The 22,187-nt window shown below is 38.7% G+C and overlaps 1 long non-coding RNA gene across 1 annotated transcript in view; it reads right to left on the minus strand.

The window, feature by feature from the left end:
* LOC116665349 overlaps positions 1–22,187 on the minus strand; it is a 197,887-nt gene that overhangs the window by 32,982 nt on the left and 142,718 nt on the right. Inside the window, exon 3 of the long non-coding RNA XR_004321924.1 lies at positions 12,988–13,165. This is a non-coding gene — a long non-coding RNA (uncharacterized LOC116665349). The remainder of the gene's footprint in view (positions 1–12,987; positions 13,166–22,187) is intronic.

A 22,187-nucleotide genomic window follows, 5' to 3' on the forward strand; every position in this document is an offset into this window, starting at 1 on the left:
AGAGTGAAGTGGGCTGGAGGAATATGGGAGGAAGCCAGGAGGCCTGAGGGGAACCAGACCAGAGCCTCACCTAAGAAGGTCAGTCACTCTGCAGCGGCTCCACTCTGGCCTCCTTGCCAGGTGCCCAGGCAGCCTCAGTGCTGCTGCAAGAGCTTCCAGCTTTTCAAGACAAAACCCAAGTCTAGATTTCTGTGTAAAATTTCTCAACGCCCAAGTTTAGCAACTATTTCACATTTCTTTAAAATGCTTTAAAAAAATAGCAAATAAAATTAAAAAGAAACCACAGCTGTGACTGAAAGGCAAGTGTCTGCAGCATATATATTCTGTGGTTTTTGAAGATTTTTGCATTGTTCAGATAATAAGTTCTCAATAGAAAAAACTAGTATTTTCTTATAAAAAGTTAACTACCTAAAGTATTCTTGCCCCTTCAGCTTTACGAGATGAAAACTACAGGAATATCAGAAGACAAGGCCAAGACTCTCCAAAGGAAGCAGCTTTGGACATATTTAAACCTATGAAAACCTACATCATTAAAGCCAGAATTTTCCAGAAAGCATAAAATTTTGTCCTAAAATTTCCTTAAGGTAGGAGCTACCAATCAGTGGCTTCAACCTCTAAAAGGCCTTAGTATGGCTACTCCAGCACATTTGTTCTTGAACAGACTTCATGCTGATTGGTCAAGCAAGATCAGCTAGCTGCTAAATGTTCCCTCAAATGACTGTGAATTGAACCATGAAATGGAGTTATTCAGAACTGTCCATGCAAGTGATAAGGAACATCTGCATAAAACAGTCATTCTGTCTCTATCACTGACGACAGTACTAAAGATTTCAGTCTGCTGGACTTAAGACAAATTACTAAGTAAAACTAATATGATGATATTCTTCAGAGTTTTTTATTTCCCTCCCAAATAGGTAGATACCATTGATGGCAAAGATCAAACCATCTTCTGATGGTCCCTAAAAGGTCATCAGGAAGAGAGCCTATATTCTGTGGAAAGTTCAATGATATAGATAGATGTGAAATAAAAAATAAAATAAATTAAATTAAATTAAAAATAAAAACTGTTGAAAAGCTACCCCAGTGTAAACCAAGTATGGCTGTGCCCAAATGTCACTGTGCCACCAGGAAGCAGTAAAACAAGAGATAAACTTCAACAGATTAATAATGAGTATATCCTGTCATGTTATAATGGCCATGATGTGGCTGGGCATTTATCTGACTGCAAAGCACCCAAACTCATTTTGCTGGCCCCTCTGGATATTCCATAAGCTATTTATTGCCACAGAATGTAACCATTTTGCTTAAACGTATTAGAGACAATTCTGTTCCAGTGTATGAACTCTAACTGATAAAATACCAAGACCTCAGTGGAGAGGATTTCTCTTATGTTTTACGAGATGGGAATGTTGCATTCTAGACGCAAGAGCTCCCAGCCTCACCAGAATCCTCTGCTCCAAGGATGGCATGCAAGTAGCAAAGCAACAAGACAAGAAAGGAATCTACAGTTCTACCAGTAACCAGTTTGACTACTTGCCGTTGGCCAGCTCAGTGCTTTGAATCCCAGAAAGACCTGAGAACTTCTGCACGACTCTGGTTGAGTGAAGCAGTGAGCAACAGTGTCAAGATTGGATTTACTGCTAGCTTAGCAAGAGGGGAGCTCTGAGCTAAGTTTAAATTGCTATTTTTATAAACAAGAAATATTATTTCTTGCACTTGTGAATTTATCAGGCAAAGTTCACAGCCACCATAACATAATTACATAATAGTTGTAATCATAACAAACTTGACAATATGGATATATAGCACATTTTGACTTAAGCAACACTTTCATTCTTATGGCCCAGACTGCAGTCAGCTGTGTTAGCATCAGCATCCCTACAAAACACATAACACTTCCATCCATATTTACTAGATTAGTGACAACCATGAAGCAGGATGATCAAAAGGAAATTCAAATGAACGAAATGCAAAGAACAGCTATAGAGCATGTTACAGTAAAAGAAATGAGCTAAGAGATGTTATTAAAAGGAATATAAAATCAAATATATTTCTAATACATAAGATTTCTGCAATATTCAGAACTAGGCAACAGTTTCCACTTGTTACCTTAGACACAAAACTGACACTCTCCTAAAAAGAATATTATTCTCTCAGAGGAAGCGACTGTTTTGAACATCTTGTCAGTACTAATGGAGTGAGCTCAATGCTCCACGGTATTCTTAAGTAGTAAGATTAGCTTGCTCAGATACAGACCCAGATTTTCACATTAACCTAAAGTGGCATCTGGATGAGGGAGGAAAACTGTTTTAAGTAAATGAATGCAGTTTTCTATCAGATCTCAGTGATTTTGCTGAGTCCAGTGCAAATAAAAATGAGTCTAGCTCATAGAACACCACACTGAGATTGGGAAATATGTCTTTCCTCTTAATAACATTTTAAAATTTAATAAAAATATATTCTTTTCAATAAAGCAATTTTACTAATTCAACAAATATTTACTAACATCTTACTATTTTCCAGGCTCTGTTCTTGCGCGCACGCGCACACACAGACACACACACACACACACACACACACACACACTAACACATACACACACGTGGTGGTAAGTTCTATAAAGAAAAGTAAGACAGCTAAACAGGGAAAGGACTTGATAGGAATAGTTGTGAGGAGTTATGTTAGGTAGGTGCAGGTGGTCATGAAAGGTCTCTCTGGCCTTAAGATAAGAGATTTGATCAGGTATCAGAAGGAAGTGAAGACATGACGCATAAAGATGTTTCAGGGAAAAGCACAGCAAAATGAGAGCACGTCAAATGCAAAGGCCCAGAGGCCGAGTATGCATGGTGTCATTGAAGGACGGCATGAAGGCTGGTGAGACTAGACTGCAGTGATCCAGGTGAAGGTAGAAGACTAGGCCAGAGAGACAGCAGGGGCCAAACCACGTAGGCTGTGAGATGGTCTTGAATTTTACAATAAATAAGAGAAGCCTCTGGAGGATTTTGAACTGAGGAGTTTTATAATATGATTTGTATATTAAAGCATCCATCAGGCTGCTGAGAAAATAAGACAGGAGCCAAAGACAAGCAGGCAGGTTGGTCAAAGTCTACTGCAGCAAATGACATAAAGAGCTGAGAATCACCTGGAACAGTGCAGCAGTGATGGAAATAAATACATACAGATACACTTCAAAGACAGAGAAAATAGAATTTCTTGATTGATTAGATGTGAGAGTGGAAGAGAAAAAGGATTCAAAGACAACTTTAAGTTTTTTGGCCCAAAAACCTCCAAGCAGGCTGGAGTTGCTTACTTCCTGAGTCAAGAAAGACTACAGTAGGATCGGTAGCAGAAATAAAAAATTTCATCTTGGACATTTTAAATTTGAAATGCTTATTAAATCTCCAAGAAAGATGTTAGAAGGTAATTGTATTTATGAGTCCACAATTCAAAAAAGAAGATAGGTAAGGCTGGACCTACACCTGTTAGAGTCATAGCATTTATGTGGCATTTGAAGCCATGAGACTGGATGAGAACCCCTAGGCAGTCCCAAAGCAGAAGGTACTTTCCTTTCAAGTGGACATGGAGCATACACAACTGACCATATATTAGGTCACAAAGAAAACTTCAATGAATTTCATAAGTTAGAAATAACACATAAAATATTCTCTGACTGCAGTGAAATACAACTAGAAACTTGAAGCTAGAAAGTCTTATCAGGGGATATTTAAAAATGAATTGTTAAACAATTCTTGAATAAATAAAGTGAACAAATCATCCTTGAAGAAATGTCAGATTCCATGCCAAGGCCAGAGAAAGCAAAAGGATATCTTGTGCCAAGAAATAAGTAAGCAATGTCAAAAAGATGCCAACTCAACTTAAAGGAATTCCCACCGATAAATCTGAAAGAATTTCAACATTGGAAATAATGATGGTAAAGAGTTATAACTTACTGAATCTAAAAAGTTCAAAAATTGTAATGATATTTTAAAAAGAGGGGAAAGGGGACGAATATCTAATTAGAACAATGCCAGGTAATACATATAAAAGAAATAATTAGAAGATCCTCATTTTATATCCATCAATGTGATACTTGATGGAGTAAAAGTTCATCAATGGATGCTAAACTCAGAAGATTGGTAAACAAGATGTTTATACACTCTCAGAATATCACTCCATCAAATACTTACAAAGGGGAAAAGGCTTTCTCTACAATGCAGGCATCTGGTGGACTCACCTTAACCCAAAGATGATTAACCAAATTAGTATTACGTGTCTCTTGATTGAAAGCAATGGGAACACACATCACCTATGGAATATTCTTGTATAACCTGAATCTAATCATTAGGAAACAATTAGAGAAATCCAGATTGAGGAACATTCTACAAAACAATTTATTTGGAAGTTATAATATCATGAAAAACAAACAAAGGTGCAAGGACTCCTCTACAATAAAGGATACTCAAGAAATTTGGAAGCCAAAACCAGTAAAGGATTTATGATTAGGGTCTGGATTTAAAGAACAAAAGAAGCTACAAAGGACATTTTGGGGATAATTGGAGCAATTTGAAAATGGGCTGTAAAATAGATAATATCATATCATTGTCTAAGTTCTGCATGTGATAGAGTTATTATGATTGTGTCAGAGAATACTCTTGCTCTGAGGAGACTCATGATGAACTACTTCCTGAAAAATGAAACAGAAGGTAAGTGCTTTGAAAAAAAATAGAAAGCTGAAATTCTTTCATTCCAAATGACTAAAACAAACAAAAAAAAATTCTGTAGTAAAAATTTAAATTATCTAACAGCTTAAGAATGTAGGAGAGAAAATGGAACGAAGAAAGGCAGTAGCAGTCTGCTGGACAGCACCAAGCAGCCTGGATGCTAGCTGTCAGATGGTCACAAACTTAAAGCGGACTAGTCTAAATGGTTCTGTGTGTGTATTTGTTTTTTGTGTGTGGTTTTCTTTTTTTTTTTTTTTTTTCTTTCTTTTTTTTTGCAGCCACATTCAGGGCTGAAGTACAAGCAAAGAGCAAGTGGTTAAGTAAGTTGTACTTAATTGGGGCTCTGGTTTCATCTGATGGGTTTTGTCATGAAGACATCCACAAGTCGGTTAAAAGTTTAGGAAAGGAAATAATGATAATAGGGGCCACTGGAATGATGGGATAAAGGGCTACTGCTCTAAAATATATTCCTCAGTATAACTTCCTACTGGCTCGTTCTTCCACACCAAGGAGCCTGCCTCGGAACCTCCCTGGGTCACAGGGATTCTACCTTCAAAATGTCTCTCCAATCTGAATGTCTCTTCCATGGATATTATTTATCTCCTGTCTTTCTATCATTCACCCATTTTTCATTTCACACGCAGAATGATTCCTGAGAAGCACAGATATGATCACATAACCCCTGCAGTGTCAGGAGTCAAGATTACAAGGGCTTAACCCAGCACCCCCAAACACACTTGTCCTTCCATCAAACAAGGCTGCCTGCTGTCTCCACCACTGCCATGTCTCTGGACCCCCGTACATGCTCCCCTACTGCTACAGCCAGCAATACTCTTCCCTACACATGGCCTGCTGAACACCTGCTCATCGTTCCAGACTCAGCTCAGATGCTAGTCCCTACATGAGGTTCAAATGTGACTCCTCTTTGACTTGTTGTGATCTCAACTGGCAATCTCCACAAGTAAGCCATCCTGTCCTCTGACTTCCCATAGTATCTGTGAGTATCTCTACATTTTCTGTGGTGCTTTTTTTTTTTATTTTGTTGTATCTTTTCCAAGGGTTTTTAACATCTGATAAAGCTGAATTTAAATTGACCCTGATATTTATTATCTCTGTAACTGTGAACAGATTCCTTAACCTCTTTGTTCCTAGTTACTTTATTAGTGAAAAGAGAGACAGTAACACATATCATATTATATCCGTCCCTGTCCTCAGTACCACCATTTCCATGATTTCTTTTCATAAGTCAACAGAATTGAATGGCACAAAAAGAAAAGATATCCTCAGACCACTTGCATGATGGAGCAGACTCTGTCTGCAGAGAACTCTTTAATAATACTAACAGTACCAATATTACCACCATAAGATCATAAACTAATTGACAAAAAAGGTAGAAAAATGAGGAAATAACAGCAAAAAACTGTCCCTCTGAGGAGAATAAAATTTTTCAGGAAGTATACCACGTGTGAAATACCAACATGTAGAAGAGGTTGGGCGAGGGGCTGAACACAAAGGAAAATCCTACAGTCACTAGAGTTTTGTGTGTTGTGTTGGTGTGTATTGGGAAGGGCAGACGGTGGTTAAAAATATAATAATACCAATTCTGCATTGTGTTACCTACTATCATTAATGACAGCAAATGGGTCTCAGCTCCCAATTTGCAGTCGTGGGCTCAGAGTGGTCAGCCCCAGTGATTATCTGGGGGAATACTATGTGCTGCATTTCCCCTGCTTTTAGTGACAAAGCCTTTGATTTCAGTCCAGTAGCACTAATTAATTATGCATTACAATTGCCAAGTAAGAGAAAGATTTTACCCTAAATTTATGGAGACAGAAAAAAGGTTAAGTAACCTTATCAAGGTCACACAGCAGGCTATCCACAAAACCAGGCATAAGCTCTCTGAATATTCACCAGTGAGATATTTAATATTAAAAACAAGTTTTCCCAAAGTACCGCCAAATGTAATGAACACTGCATTTTGTGTGTAGAATGAAAAATGAGAATGCTCTGAGGGAAAACCGTGAAATGACTCACTGTTGTCTCTAGTTGAAAGAAAAACACTTGTTACAAATGTTCCTGTGTTTCAATTCACTTTCTAAAGAAATTCTGAAAACCTTTCGAATTTGTAAGGTTAAGACATTCCACTCTATTGTAAAATGGTCTGCAGCCAAAAAAGCCCTCAGCCATACTTGGAGCCAAAGACCTGGGTTTGAGTTCTGACTTCAATTACCACCCATGTGACCTTGGACAGTCACTTACACTCTCAGAGCATCAACTCTATTATCTATAAAAATGAGGACAATAAGACAGTAACTACCAGGGTTATTGTGAGGGTTAAAAGAGATAACAGAAGTGAAAACTGTGCAGATTGCAAATTGCTGTAAAAGTAAAAGGTATTATCATGGAAAGAGAATACAAAAGCATTCTCTCACTTGGAAAACGATAAATGTATAACTGCAACTTGGAATTTCACTCAGGTTTTAAGCAGAAAAAGCCCTGCCAAATGGAAATGGAGATGTGAAGTCAGGAGTGTTTGGCTACTTTTAACTGCGTTGGAACAGTGTGCCCTTTTTGGTCTGAACAAATCTGTCCCTTACCCGTTGTCAGCCAGCCTAATATAATAAATCCTGAGGGATGTGCTGAACTCATTTGGCCAAGGTTTTCAGCCTGGGGCTAAAAATCTTGTGGAGCAAGCACTCTGGCCTCACAAAACCACCGTGGAGTCATTAATGTCCCTATTGAGCAGATAAGGCTCTGATTCAGGTTTTATCACAGGCAATACCTTCGAGATATTTTTCATGTTCCCTGCATTAAACATTAATATGTGAATGTCACAATAAAGGGTGCAGTTTTCCATTAAATAAATAAATAGGCACCAAACTTGAGCAAGAAAATCCATTTATAATCAGATTTCATATAGCCAGGGAAATAAACCAATGTTGTCGTTACACTTAAGAACTGTAGACGTGACTTACAGGGAGAAGGTAAAAAGGTCAGATGGACAGGATAAAATCCTTGACATGCAAAGTAAAGTAAAGAAAATCATATCTGTTTTTTTTCTCCTCTACAGCCTCTAATGCAATCAATATAATTCCTCCAGTGCATGTTTCATACAAAAAGAAGGTTCAGCTGAAAACTACAGGTGAATCATAGCTAGAAAGACAGCTTAATTCATGCAAGAACTTCCATACTTTCCCAGTGAACACTGTATTGTTGTTTTTGCCTTCCAATAATTTTCAAAATTACATTAAAATTAAAAGCAGGAACATAAATATAGCATGTGACAAAATTTCTTCAGAAAAATAAAATTTTAAATGTATTGCATTTAGGAATAACCCATCATTTTCACATGGTAGCACTAAAATTTATTAAATGAATAACTCCATTTTAAGAAAGTCATTAAGCCTGTATAACTTTTAATAACAACCTTTCTCCCTTTAAAAGGAGGACACATAAAAGTTTGGTTTTTTGGTTTTAGGTTTTTTTTTTCAATTCTTGTTTTGGACAGAAAATATAATCTATTTTATTAAATTGCCAAGTTCAGAAGTGAATAGAGCTTATTTCTATTAATATCATGGCACAACCATAATTGAAGTTCTCTGACTGTTTTAGAGCAAAAGAGACAAGTTTGCAATTTTCAGTATAACTGGGTAACTATGTAATTGTATTTCCACTATAACTTGCATCTTAAACTGCTGAAAAGTTTTATGTGTGTGTGTGTGTGTGTGTGTGTGTGTGTGTGTGTAGTATTATACAGATAGATGGACAGAAAGATACAGATACACGTATATACATAGAGATATAGAGCTAGAGAGGGTGGGGCGCTGGGGTGGTGGAGAGTGTGTCCTGTGTCCTGCTAGGGAAAGAACAGATGTTGACCACAGCTATCACACAATATCTACAGCAGTTTTAGCTGATGACTCACAATTGGGAAAAGGAAATGTTTTTTCAAAGGGAAATTGGATGGGTTGGAAGTTGTGGGCATGGGGTGCAAGGAGAAAAAGTGACACATTGAAAAAGAAGGTTTTGTTCCTGGGAAAGCTTCCTTCTAGAATTGAAGGAATAAAGGTGGGGAGGGAGGTCTTGCCAGGTCAAAGAGGCATTTCTGGGATAGAATCAATTATATTTGGATCTGCTGGATATGAAAGGCAGAAAGAAAAAAAAAAAAAAAAAAAAAAAAACAGAGCTGAAAATGACCCAGGCATTTAGAGCTTAGGATTGGGTAGGAAAGTCACAACATCAACTGAGCTCAAAACATGGGAAGAGCCATTCTGGGAGGCTGGTCATAAATTTCATTTGCAGTGGGATAAAAGCTGTCTCTGATTCAGCCAGATGGGACATAAAGTCAGTATTGGGAACAACAAATCTGGGGTCAGGAAGGAATCTAAGGCAGAGCTTCTGAAATGTTAATGTGCATAGAAATCACTAAGGAAGGGATCTTGGTAAAGTGCGGATTCTGATTCAGTGGGTCTATGGTGACAGTAGAGATTCTGCATTTTTTACTATCCCTCAGGTGATGTTGCTGGTCCAGGGATGACACTTTGAACAGCAAGGTTCTCGCTGAGCGTGAAGAGTCAGCTGTTCAAACAGCGTTCCTCATGTTTGGGGGAATGAGTCTCAGATACGGTCAAGCCAGGGTGGCCCTTAAACTGACAGAGAGATAAGATTGTATCACAGAGCACAGCTTCATTTGGCCTTGTTTCATGTTTGACCTTCCAGATGGTGACTCAACAAGGGATACATGAATTTAATTACAAACAAAAAATTTTTGTTTAAAATGACTGCATTCAATACAAACTTAAGATATAATTTGGTGAAGGTTATAGTCTCAAAAACTGCAGTGCCGAATCAGAGGATGTGGGGATAGCATGATCACAGATTTCCCTGAAGGAAACTTCGTTTTCAGTCCCAGTTTTGCCACCAGCTGGCTATGTGACTATCTGGGTCTCCCACTCCTCATCCATTAATTGAAGAGTTTGATCTAGAAGATTTTTATTTCTGTCTCATTTCCCCAGTGAATTTTGCACCCCTATTAAGTTATTCATCTGAGTTGGCTTCTATCAGCCATTTGGGTGGGTGCCTCTGCCCTTCTGTAGGGTGCTTGTCCAGGAAAGGAAGAGCCAGACTTGGCTTCTTTTTATGCTCAGTCCTAAACCCTCACACACAACCCTTCGCTCACTAATAGCCATTCACTAAATGTGTGTCTGATTAACCTCCAGCTCTAACATATAATTATCCCTTAATTTCAAAGTTAGCATCACCGTAGATGCTGTTAACTTAGGAAAAACATCTTACAGTGACCTGGCTCAGTCCCTTTGCTGTGCAGCCATCTGCTCAGTGTGCACCAGAGTAAGAGGGTAGGGGATCATCGCAGAATCAGATCTACCTGATGACCTGAAGCCTTGAGAAGTATGAGCACAGATTCTGATTCCTCCAACATTTGCTTGCCTCTGGTTTATCATCTCAATAAGATCCAGATTCCAGCCACTTGGAGCCTATATCATCCAAGTGTGCAGACACTTTGCTCTGATCTCTGGTCCTTGGGCCTCAGCAGAGGAGTGAGCACACATTGGGTCTCAGCCGGCTACGACAGCAAGCTGTGGATGAGGACTTGGCTCCTTTTGCACAACGTACATTTGTGTACAGTGAACCTACTTTATACCCACTGCCTTGTGTATGATGGTCCCTCCTACAGGCCATGCCTGGGTGTCCCCATTAGCTGGAATGTTTCAGTAATGTTTCAGTAATGTTTCAGTAGAAGGGACTTCCTATGTAGACATATTATATCTATATTCCTTCTTGCCTTAAATTAAAGTCCTTTTTAAGCAATATGTATCCTTTCTTCAAGCTCCTGACTTCATCATATACCCCAAATACAATAAACATTTTCCTATCTTTACTTTGCCTTTGTATCCAAGTTTCCTTCTTTGTCTTTCCACTACCGAAGCTTATCACTGCTGTGCATCACTGGTCTCCTGTCACAGTCTTCTGAGAGCTTAAGTTGTCCTAATAGCCTTCCTAAACACCCTCTGCAGTACAGTCTGTTCCTCTTGGCACTCACAAGCACCACCGGCTTCTTTGGGTACATTCTGTTCATAATCCTTCCTGGTACTGTCATCGCACTCCAGTGACAGAGCTCACTGCCCCAGTGTTCAGTGGCTGCCACCATGAGAGATGCTGCGTGAGGTACAGGAGGCTGCTCTTCCAGACTCCAGTCTGATGATCACCACACCTTCACTACAGCCCGGACGCCTCGTGAAAGTGCCATCGGAACACATTGGTGTGATTCTGCACTTCTAATCTGAGATCCAGCAAAGAGGCCTGGAGTGAGGCACAGCCAATGGCTCTGCTCCTTGTATTATGATGACAAACCTGTACAATGAGTGCCAGGCCACTGCTAATGCTGCTCTTGGATGGAGTAGGTTTGAAAACAATACCAACAACAACTTCTAATCTACAATCAGTCAAGAGTTTCATGTACTGAGCACCCAGCCAACACAGGTGCCCAGGTAACACCAGAGGGCTGACAAATAAGGAGGACATGGTGCCTTTCCCAGAGGAGTTCACCGCCATGAACAAATGTCTTCCAACACCTCCAAAGAACAAAAGCAGATTGCATAAAACCATTCTTAATCATCATGATAGAGTTAAGTGACCTTCATTTCTCCTTCTAACTTCCCCCAATGATCTTTGTACCCCTATTAAATCATTCATTTGAGTTGGCATTATTTTAGCTGTTTGTGTGGTTTCCTCTGAACTTCCATGCTGTGCTAGTCTGGGAAAGGCAGGAACCATAACAGAACTTCTTTTGATCCACAACCCCCAGTCCTCACACAGTCCTTTGATCATAGCATGTGCTCACAACGTGTGTGACTGACTAAATTGTAGCTCGAACATTTTATGACCACTACCACCTTAAATCGGTGAAAAGGGTCTGTGTCCTCCAATATCTCCCCCTATCTTTATCGATACATAAACACCCATTAACTGGTCTTGAAGGATTATTTGATATGAGAGCTATAAAAAGTCTTAGATAGTATCTAATCCCATCCCAGGTCCCTTTTGATGAAGGAAAAGAAAGTACCAAAAGCCAAAGGAACCTCTCAAGGTAACAAGGTTCATTTGTGACAGACTCATGATTCGAACCCAGGTCTTATCTTTTCCAATTTAATACTCTCCACACTCACTGTGCTATGATCCCTCCAAGCTGATTACCACCACTATGTTCATCATGCTTCACTAAGCTCAAGTTTCCTGGACTCCTGGCTCAGAAATGTACATAAAAGACGGTGGTATTTCTTTCTTATTAGCATCCTGTCAGCATCCAAGGCTTATAAGGTACAAATCATAGACAGTCTACCCCCACATTCCCAAGCATCTCAAGGCAATGATGAAAGAAAAATTATTCTTCTTCAATAAACAAATATCCTTGGTAAGGACTGGCCACTCAGAGAAAAACCCCTAGCTGGGTCACTCTGTTTGGCACCATTCACCATGCAGCCCCTTCAGTGCTGTGAATGGCAGATGTGTTGTCTCAGCTTATCACTCGTTGAGACTCACAACAACTATCAGGCCAACTGTTAGCCAATGTCTGTAGGGGTAGCAAACAGTTTGCTAAATCCTTTACTTTGGTCTAGGTTGAATTTGATCAATGAGCATAATGAGGGGGAGGAAGTTTAGAAGAGCCTTGTCTGTTTTAGAAGAGTCTGGTCACAAAAACTATGAAAACATCTGTTTCAAATCTGAATAGCAGGATAGTGATGAGTTTATACCATTGATTCTCAATGCTGCGTCCACAATGTTCTGATACCTGGGCCCACTCCAGACCATTTAAGTCAGAATTTCTAAGGGGCACTACCGTGTTTCAAAAGCTCCCTGGTGATTTTAACATACAGGCAGAACTGAGATGGTTGAGTTATACATTTTTTTGATCCTTCTATGTTTGTGCCCTAGTCCAGGTGTTCTCAGTCTTTTTTTCTTTTCTCTATCTAACAAGCCTGAGGTTTAGAAAAGTTACCTATCAGTAACAGAGGCTCACCAAAGCATTGAAGGGGCAAGAGAGTGGTTTGTGAGGGAGATAAGGAGACATATTCTAGGAAAGCATGTTAGAATTTTATTAGGGAAGGAGAGGCAAAGAAAGCTTGTGTTGGTTGAAAACTTCCTCCCAATGTTTCATATCTGCAACCTCTTTGATGATCATAGACTTTTCCCCAAATTTTCCTCTCCTGTCTTGGCAATATGCAAGTAATATCTAATTTCGTCTTACCTTGCTCCAGGCTGCGGTACAGAAAAGCATTAAGTAAGGTTCCTTTCTCTTCTTGATGCCCAACTTCAGATCAAGTTTGGTCTTATTGTTTCTGGCCAAAGGCTGTTTCAGAGCTTGCAGAGCCAAAGTCTTGCTGTAGCCTGGTCTTCCAAGTGAGTTACAGCTTGGGATTGAGAACCTAAGTACACCAAAGAAAAGAAAAAGCAACAATTTACAGGCAATTTTTAAAATAAACCACTACATATATTATACTGTCATATAGCTTTGACTTTTAAACTGCCATTTCAAAAAGATAGTCTCTTAAATGTATTTACCTGTCTGTGTTAGGTGAGAAACAACTTACATTTTTGAGTACTGATCTCGAGTAAATATTAGTTGAAATTTATTTTAAAAAACACCTGAATAGATCCAAGCAGATAAGTGGAGAAAAATATATACAAGACCTGCCCCATCAAGGCTTCAAATGCAGGCCGATTGGCTGGAGGAAGCTACCAGCTGGTCCTAAGAAATGCACATTTGGGAAGACGAGCAGTGTCCAGAGAGACCACGCTGCTCTGATCCCTTTGGTTATCCAGCCCCACCTTTCCTGAGTTCTAGAGGAAAGTACACTATATGAAAAGAAAATATCAGTCTTGAAAAAAAATTAAAATTAAGATTAGTCAGTGCAACCATGGAAAGCAAACACGCAATTTAGGCACTCTCCTTAATAAAAAGTAAAGCCCTAAACATTATCCCCTCAGTTATCTGTCTTCAATTAGTACAGTTTTGTCACGGGTTTGTGGTGAAAAAAAGCAAGATAAAAATTAAAGAGATGGATATCTCAGTTTAAAAAAAAAGACACAAAAAAGTAGAGACAAATGTAGTTTCAGTCTGATTAAATTAGTTTTATTTGTTAAGAAGTGTTTTAAGTATTAATAAGTTACTTTGAAAAAAAGGGAAACAAACTATTAAGAAAGTATCTCACTTACTTAGTACAAGGAAATTCTACTTAATTCAAAAGCACACATAGAGCATCTACCTGGATACAGGCAATTGTGCTTTGGGTCCATAATGGAGCCTATGCCTTTGCTCAAGGGGTTTACAACAAATGTCACTTCCTCAGACAAGACTTCCAGCACCCTGCAGACCAGGTCAGGTCTCTGTAACACTTCCTCGTAGCACCCTGCACTTCCCTTTTACAGCACTTTCTGCAACAGTCTCTTTGTAATTTGTTTTGAAATGAATCAATGTCTTCCTAAAAAACATGAGCTTCATCAGGAAATCACAGTGTTTGTTCATTACTGTATCCCCAGAAGCTGGAACAGTGCCTGGCACAGAGAACATCCTCAGTAAATGTTTGTCAAATGACTAAACAAATGAACATCAATAATTAACATAAAAGATAGAAAGTAAGAAGTAATGTAAGAAATAAGGTAAGAAAACAAAAAGATGGCTATGCGTCTAGTTGGTAAGATATAGGAGAATTCACTGAGTGGAAGACTTTTCTTCAAAATTACATATTGTTGAATTGTTTCTTTAAGGGGCATGAGGTTTTTTTTAGAGCTTTTCTGTTGTTTCCCATAGCCTTATTGAGGTATAATAAACATACAATAAACTTCACATGCTTAAAGTGTACAATATAAGAAGTTTTGACACCTACATATAGCTGTGAAACCATAACCACAAGTAAGATGTCCATCACCCCAAATAAGCATCCTGGTGCCTCCTTATAGTCTCATCTCCTGTCCCTTCCTGAGTCCCAGTCTCTGGACAACCAGTGACCTCCTTTCTGTCACTCTGGGTTAATTTGCAATTTCTAGAATGTTACATGAATGAAATCATACAGTATATATTCTTATTTTGTCTGGCTTCTCTGACTCAGCATAATTATTACAAAATTCACTGATGTTGTTGCCTGAATTAATAATTCATTCATTTTATTGCTAAATAATATCATATTATGTGCCTACATCACAATTTCTTTAACCATTCACCTATTGACAAACAGATATTTTTGTCAATAATTTGGGGTTATTACCTATAGAGTTGTCATCACATTTACATATAGTCATTGTGTGGACATATGCTTTCATTTTTCTTATATAAAAACCCAGGAGTAGAATGGCTGATGATATGGCATATACATGATCAAATTTTTAAGAAAAGTTTACTAAAATGATTGCCTCAGTTTGCATTTCTAATAGCAGTTTATAATAGATTTAGTTGCTCCAAATTCTCACAAAACTTGGTATGATCAGTCTTTTAAACTTGCACAATTTAATAGGTGTACCATTATCTTGTGCTTTTAATCTGAATTTCCCTATTATATAATGATGTTCAGTATCTCGTCATGTGCTCATTTTCATCCATATATCTTCTTTAGTGAAGTGTCTCTTCCAACTTTTTACATATTTTTAATTATTTTTGTTTCTTATTATTGAATTTTGAGCATTCTTTATACATTCTGGATACAAGTCCTTTATCAGATATGTGATTTGCAAAAATATCCTATCAGTCTGTTATTTGCCTTTCATTCTCATAATGGTGTCTTTCGAATAGCAGAATTTTTTATTTGGTGAAGCCAGAGTCATGGCTTAAATATCGCAGAAGCTGTAGTGAATCCTGCCTGGCTGGATAACTGTTTGCTTTTCAATTTACCAAAAGGAAGTGGAGTCACTGCTGAAATCAAGTTCAAGAACCAATAATCTGAATCACTAGTCATCATGCTGCCCCCTCAGAACTAATTTTCAAACCAGAAAACTAGGGCAACAACGTGTCTAAGGAGTCACAGCCCGCACGGCTCCTAGGCCTGCACATGACCCTAGTGTTAGGCGCTCACCAAGCAGACAGCCTGTCTCACGGGACTCCTATCACCAAGTGAACTACTGATTTTCAGCTCCATCTTTCTGCAGGTTTAATGGCGATAATCCAGTAAGGAAGATGGCTTAGAAAGAAGCTACTACCTTTATAGTTCAGCACACTTAATGTGGACTATAGAAAACCTATCCCCTGGGCATTTGGCTAATTGCACACTGTCATCAAGGTTTGCATGTCCCTTTGTTCTTGCAAAATCGGTTGGAATAAGCCATTAACTTTCTATTAGACCAGCATTAGTGGATTCAGTGTGTTGATCCCCTTCTGATAGAAAATTTATACGCAATAAATAATTTAACATTGAAATTTACATTACACAGAAATTTCCTGGTGTGATATCAGGGATTATTATCTGAAACAAATTACAAGCAAAAAAAAATTATTTGTAGAATATCTATACACCAAAGATAGGGTTTAGAAAATCGCCATTAAACCAATAGACCATAAAATGAAAACTTACAGTATTAATTCAAAGGGAAAAATCAGCAACTGTCTTATTTAAATATTGACACAAAATAGTAAGTTATATTTGGAAAACCAGTAAGTTTTTTGAATTAAAGAAAAGCCAGCAAGAAGGAAAATACTCACAAGGGCTTTTAAAAATTATTTATTTAAAACTATTTATGCCCCGTTAGCCTAATTTCACTTCTTGCTTGTGAATGGGAGAATCACTCTAGATGAAGCAGGAGATTTAGCACTTAAATATACACCAAAAAAATGCACTAACCTATGTTAGAGGAAGAGCAAGAACTTTGATGTTTCTAGAGGAATAAAACACATGCTTTCCTAGATTTGGAAATATTACAGCTGTGTATTTTCTTTTCATCTCCGTATATTTCTTTTCTTAATAGAAATCTTGCTAAAAATATCAACTATAATCAGAGGCAATATATGATAATGTAGGTAGATTCCCAGAAATGTTTTCTAATCAATGGCTGCTACTTAAATAAGAAAATGAGAAGAGGAAATGCATTATTGCAGCATTAAGCAATTAGGAAGCATTATCAAATTAGAGTGTCCAGAGAATGTTAAAAGTTGGCATAATAAAATTTTTCTCCCTGTCTTGGGTCAAGCATCACTATTTAATTCACAATACTTTCAAAATAACATCAATATGATTTTCCTCTCAGCTTTCAGAGTGTAAACACTTTCTCCTGGGCATACAGAGTGAGGGAAAAAAATCTCTCCACTCCCATCAGAATCTAGACTAAGTTTGTCCAATGCTGGTAGAGAATTTCTTGTTGAGTCTCAGAAGTCACCCACAAAACAAATTCCAAAAAAGCAATGCATCAGTATGTCAAAGCAGAAGTAGCGGTGTGGCAGCTGTGTCACAGGAATATGTCACCAGCAGAGAACTTACAGAATCTAAATTCTAGTGATCACCTATCACGTCCATTCACCACCCACAGCATAATGAGCCCAAGGCGGAAGACAGTGGTATAGATTTATCTTCCCCTCCTCCTCCTCCCAAAATGTTAGATCTGAAATACAGTTGGGGAGGAGATTTTTCCGTGAGTGCTGACTGTTCTGACTACAATAATGAAACCATCACAAAATCTCCTGTAATTCACACTCCTTTCCCTATAGCTCATTTTGAATGAGATATGACAAGGGAAAGCTGAGGCTTATGTGAGCTTTCTATCTGGAAGGCCCTTTTGCATCTGAGGCATCAGCCTGGGCCAGGGCCTAGACTGGGGGGAGAACAACAAAGAACTGACTCTGGTCCCTACATTTAGAAGGAAGTTAACAGTGGGAAATGTATGGCAGTGTAGCTGCTTCCATTAAATAATAAGTATGTGTATCTTTGGGTAGACATCAGGACTGGTGTAAATATCTTTGAAATAGAGACATCAAATATCACCTAAGGTGTCATGGGATGTCACATGGAGCTAAAGAGATTGTATGGGGGAAAACTCTGAAATCTGTGACTAGTAATAACAACCAACATTTTTGTGAGAGTTACAGTTTACAATGCACTTTAAACTTCTTTGGCAAAACAGTGATTATAATATTACCCACATAATAGGACTGCTGTGAGAATTAAATCAGTTAGAACTTGCAGTCTGAAATAGCACCTAGTACATATAATACATGTGAACATTACCGCTGTCATCACTATTAGCTGTTTCACTCCTCTATAACTTCATTATTCCAATGTTGCATATGAGAAAACTAACATTCTCTAACTATAGATATTGCGTTCTGATACACCACAGTTTTAATAATAACAAACATTACTATTATTACTAATACAGTTGGCATGCATTCAGTGTTAATGGTATGCTGTCTTTCATGTAAGTTAGCCCATTCAACACTTGCTGCTGTCACATGGGATAGTCTTACCTGAATTTTAGTAATGAATGACTGAATTCCAGAGAACCTAAATAGATTGACCAAAGTCATGCAATTGAGTAGGGATTTGAACACAAGTCATGTTACCTAAAAAAACTTAAATCCTTAATTATACTCATCACTGTCTCCTATTCTATTACAGTCACTCCAGGATTTGTTGGTTTTTCAGATAAATTACCAGTTGACACATGCATCGAACGGATGGGCCTTAGAAGACCTCATTTTCTTTCTCTGGCCCCAGTGTGATCTAACAAGGAAGAAGCCATGGCTCGCACATGGTGCTATACTTTCTAGTCACCCACCATTCTCAAAATGTCAGTCCTACACTTTGAAATGCAACTCTTAGCTTTGCTGGAGGCAGGGGCTGTGGTGGGAGGGTAGGTCTGTGCATTGTAGGATATTAAACAGCACCCCGAGCCTTTCCCCACTGGATAGAGTGTGCCATCACTTCAATGGTGACAGCTAAAAGTGTCTCCAGACATTGACAAACATCCCCTGTGGGGAAAAAACCACCCCTTGCTGAGGATCATGGATCTAGAATTCCTTATTAAAAAATTCATATCTCCTAAGAGATGACAAGCTATATCCAATGACAAAGATTTAAACTCAGACTATAAGGAAGGATTGGGTCCAGGTTAATTTTGGGAAAATGAGAAATGTCAGCTGGGACAGGATTGGCTGCAGGCTACAGAGATAAACTTCAGCTTAAATCAGTTCAACAAACATTCACCAAATGCTGACCAGACCCTGGGCTATGGACTGGAGCTGTACGAAGAAAGCAGAACAACCCCGACCACAGGACCCACAATCAGGTGTCGCGTCCTCCAAGTCTGCCTGAAGCCCTGCCACATTGAGACCTTTCTCAGATGGTTAATTTCTGTGATTTTAATTTGCTGACTCACCACTTGATCGCCCTGTCTGAAACTGTCAGGAAGATAGGAAATAGATTTAAAATTTTAGTAAAAAGTCACAGAGTGAAAAATCTATGTTCCCTGATGTCACAGCTCTGGTTATCTCACTTCAAAAACACAGAGCTCCAATGCGAGAAAATTTTTGCAAATGAAACCGAGAAAGGCTTGATCTCCAGAATATATAAGCAGCTCATATGACTTAATAAGAAACAACCAAACAACCCAATCCAAAAATGGGCAAAAGACCTAAACAAGCAATTCTCCAAGGAAGAAATACAAATGATCAATAGGCACATGAAAAAATGTTCAATATCACTAATTATCAGAGAAATGCAAATCAAAACTACAATGAGGTATCACCTCACACCAGTCAGAATGGCCATCGTTCAAAAGTCCACAAATGGCAAATGTTGGAGAGGCTGTGGAGAAAAGGGAACCCTCCTACACTGCTGGTGCGAATGCAGTTTGGTGCAGCCACTGTGGAAAACAGTATGGAGATTCCTCAAAAAACTAGAATAGACTTACCACATGACCCAGGAATCCCACTCTTGGGCATATATCCAGAAGGAACCCTAATTCAAAATGACACCTGCATCCCAATGTTCATAGCAGCACTATTTACAATAGCCAAGACATGGAAACAGCCTAAATGTCCATCAACAGATGACTGGATAAAGAATTTGTGGTATATTTATACAATGGAATACTATTCAGCCATAAAAATCCACAACATAATGCAATTTGCAGCAACATGATGTTCCTGGAGAATGTCATTCTAAGTGAAATAAGCCAGAAAGAGAAAGAAAAATATCATATGAGATCACTCATAGGTGGAATCTAAAACAAAACAAAATAAAACACAAACACAAAACAGAAACAGACTCATAGACATAGAATACAAACTTGTGGTTGCCAAGGGGTCAGGCAGTGGGAAGGGACAGACTGGGATTTCAAAACGTAGAATAGATAAACAAGATTATACCATATAGCGCAGGGAAATACATACAAGATCTTGTGGTAGCTCACGGTGAAAAAAAAGTGACAATGAATATATGTATGTTCATGTATAACTGAAAAATTGTGCTCTTCACTGGAATTTGACACAACATTGTAAAATGACTATAACTCAATTAAAAAAATGTTAAAAATTAAAAATAAAATAAGATAAAAACATGGAACTCCACTTGGGTAGAAGCAAAAAGTTCCTCTATGCAATGGCTCAGCATTTCAGGCTGTTTTAATCCTGTGGCACCTTCAGTCCAACATACCACTTGAAGATTTTCCACAACATGGGAAAGAGCCCTGGAGGGTCTCTGACAGTGATTAAATGTCACTTCTGCTATTGCCTAGAACACGGCTCTTCCCAAGTGGAAGGGGGCTGGTAAAGATAAGCATCCTGTGTCCAAACAGACCAGGAAAATGAACAACATCCCCATACTAACTACATGCTCACCACTGGGCACATGAAAGTTTAAAAAAATAAACAGACATGGCACTTACCCTTACAGAAATGTAAAGGTAGAGGCACAGTTGATACATAAAAAACAAATACAGAAATAATTCAAATAGTGCTACCTGCCTTGAAAGAAACAAGATACTTGTAGGAACCAGAATGATGAATAACAAAAGAGGAGACTCAGACTATATAGGGTTATCAGGGGCAACCCCCCTGAAATGACATTCAAGATGAGACTTGATTGATGGGGGGGGGGGGGGGGGAAGCCATGCAAGGAGCAGGGAGAAGAGCGCCCCAAGAACAGGCCTTCTAACACATTATAATATCAAACACAAAGTGTTTACTGTGTGCCAGGAGCTGTTTCGTGTGCTATAAATATAAAAATATATTTAATTCAATTTTACTGATGAGGAAAGAGACAGAGAGATAGAGTGACTTTCCTAAGGTCACATAGCTAGTAAGCAAGGGAGCAAAGATCCAAGGTCAAGCACTTTGGTCCTAGAGTCTGTGTGCTTTATCACTATTCCTACCACCTATGGATATGAAGAGCTTGGCTCATTTAAGAAACTTGATGAAGGACAGATTGGGATAAGAGAGTGACGAGAAGAAAGGTTGAAGGGCATGAGAGGGCGTATAAGCAGGTACTAGATCATGCAGGTCCTTATAGGTCCTTGCAAAAGTTCAAACTTTATCCTTAAGGGCAATTTGAAACCACTTGAGTTTTAAGAAGAGCTATAAAATGTTTTGATTTTAAAAGACTATTCTGAGAATTGGATTGGGTCTAGATTGAAATCTGGAGAGCCTCTAAAGAGCTAAAAGTAGACCTTGTATCAGTTTCCTATTGCTGCTGTGACAACTTAGCAAAACTCTGGTGCTTAAATAACACAGATTTGCACCTGACAGCCACCTCACTGGGCCAAGATCAAGCTGTGGGGTCCTTTCCGGAGCCTGTAGAGGAGAATCAATTTCTTTGCCTTTCCCTTTCTCTAGGGACTGCCTGCTTTCCTTGGCTCATGACCCACTTCCTCCACCTTCAAAACCAGCAACTTCAGACGAGCTGGCCAAGTACTTTTCATACTGCCACCTTTCCGACTCTCTGCAGATTTCCCCTTCCACTTTTAATGATCCTTGTGATTACACTGGCCCCACCCTAATAATTCAATGTAGTCTCCTTCTTTTGAGATCAACTGATAAACAACCTTAATTTCATTTGCAACTTTAATTCCTCTTTGCCGTGTAAACTAACACATTCACAGATTCCCAGGATGACGGTGTATACATCTTTGGAGGGCCATTATTCTGCCAACCACATTCTTTAAAGTCTATCAAGACTGGTTTGACTTAATAAACTATGGTATAATCTTATAATGAATTTCTTGGCAACCATTAAAAACAAAAAAGTTTATGACATGGAAAGATTTATGTGATGAAGTGCCATGTAATGTGAACTCCATCATCCTCCACTCCTGGATTTCTTCCAGACGGTTAATAAGGACAGGTAAGGAAATGTTTGCTTTATTCACACCTATTGTGAAAGTGCCAGTTGGAAACAACAGGCGTGTCAGTGCTCAGAATGTCACCAACCTGGGACCCTTGACCTAAATCCTTGACCACAGAACCTCAGTCTT

This window comes from Camelus ferus, chromosome 8 (assembly GCF_009834535.1).
Source record: "Camelus ferus isolate YT-003-E chromosome 8, BCGSAC_Cfer_1.0, whole genome shotgun sequence".
Taxonomy (NCBI): domain Eukaryota; kingdom Metazoa; phylum Chordata; class Mammalia; order Artiodactyla; family Camelidae; genus Camelus; species Camelus ferus.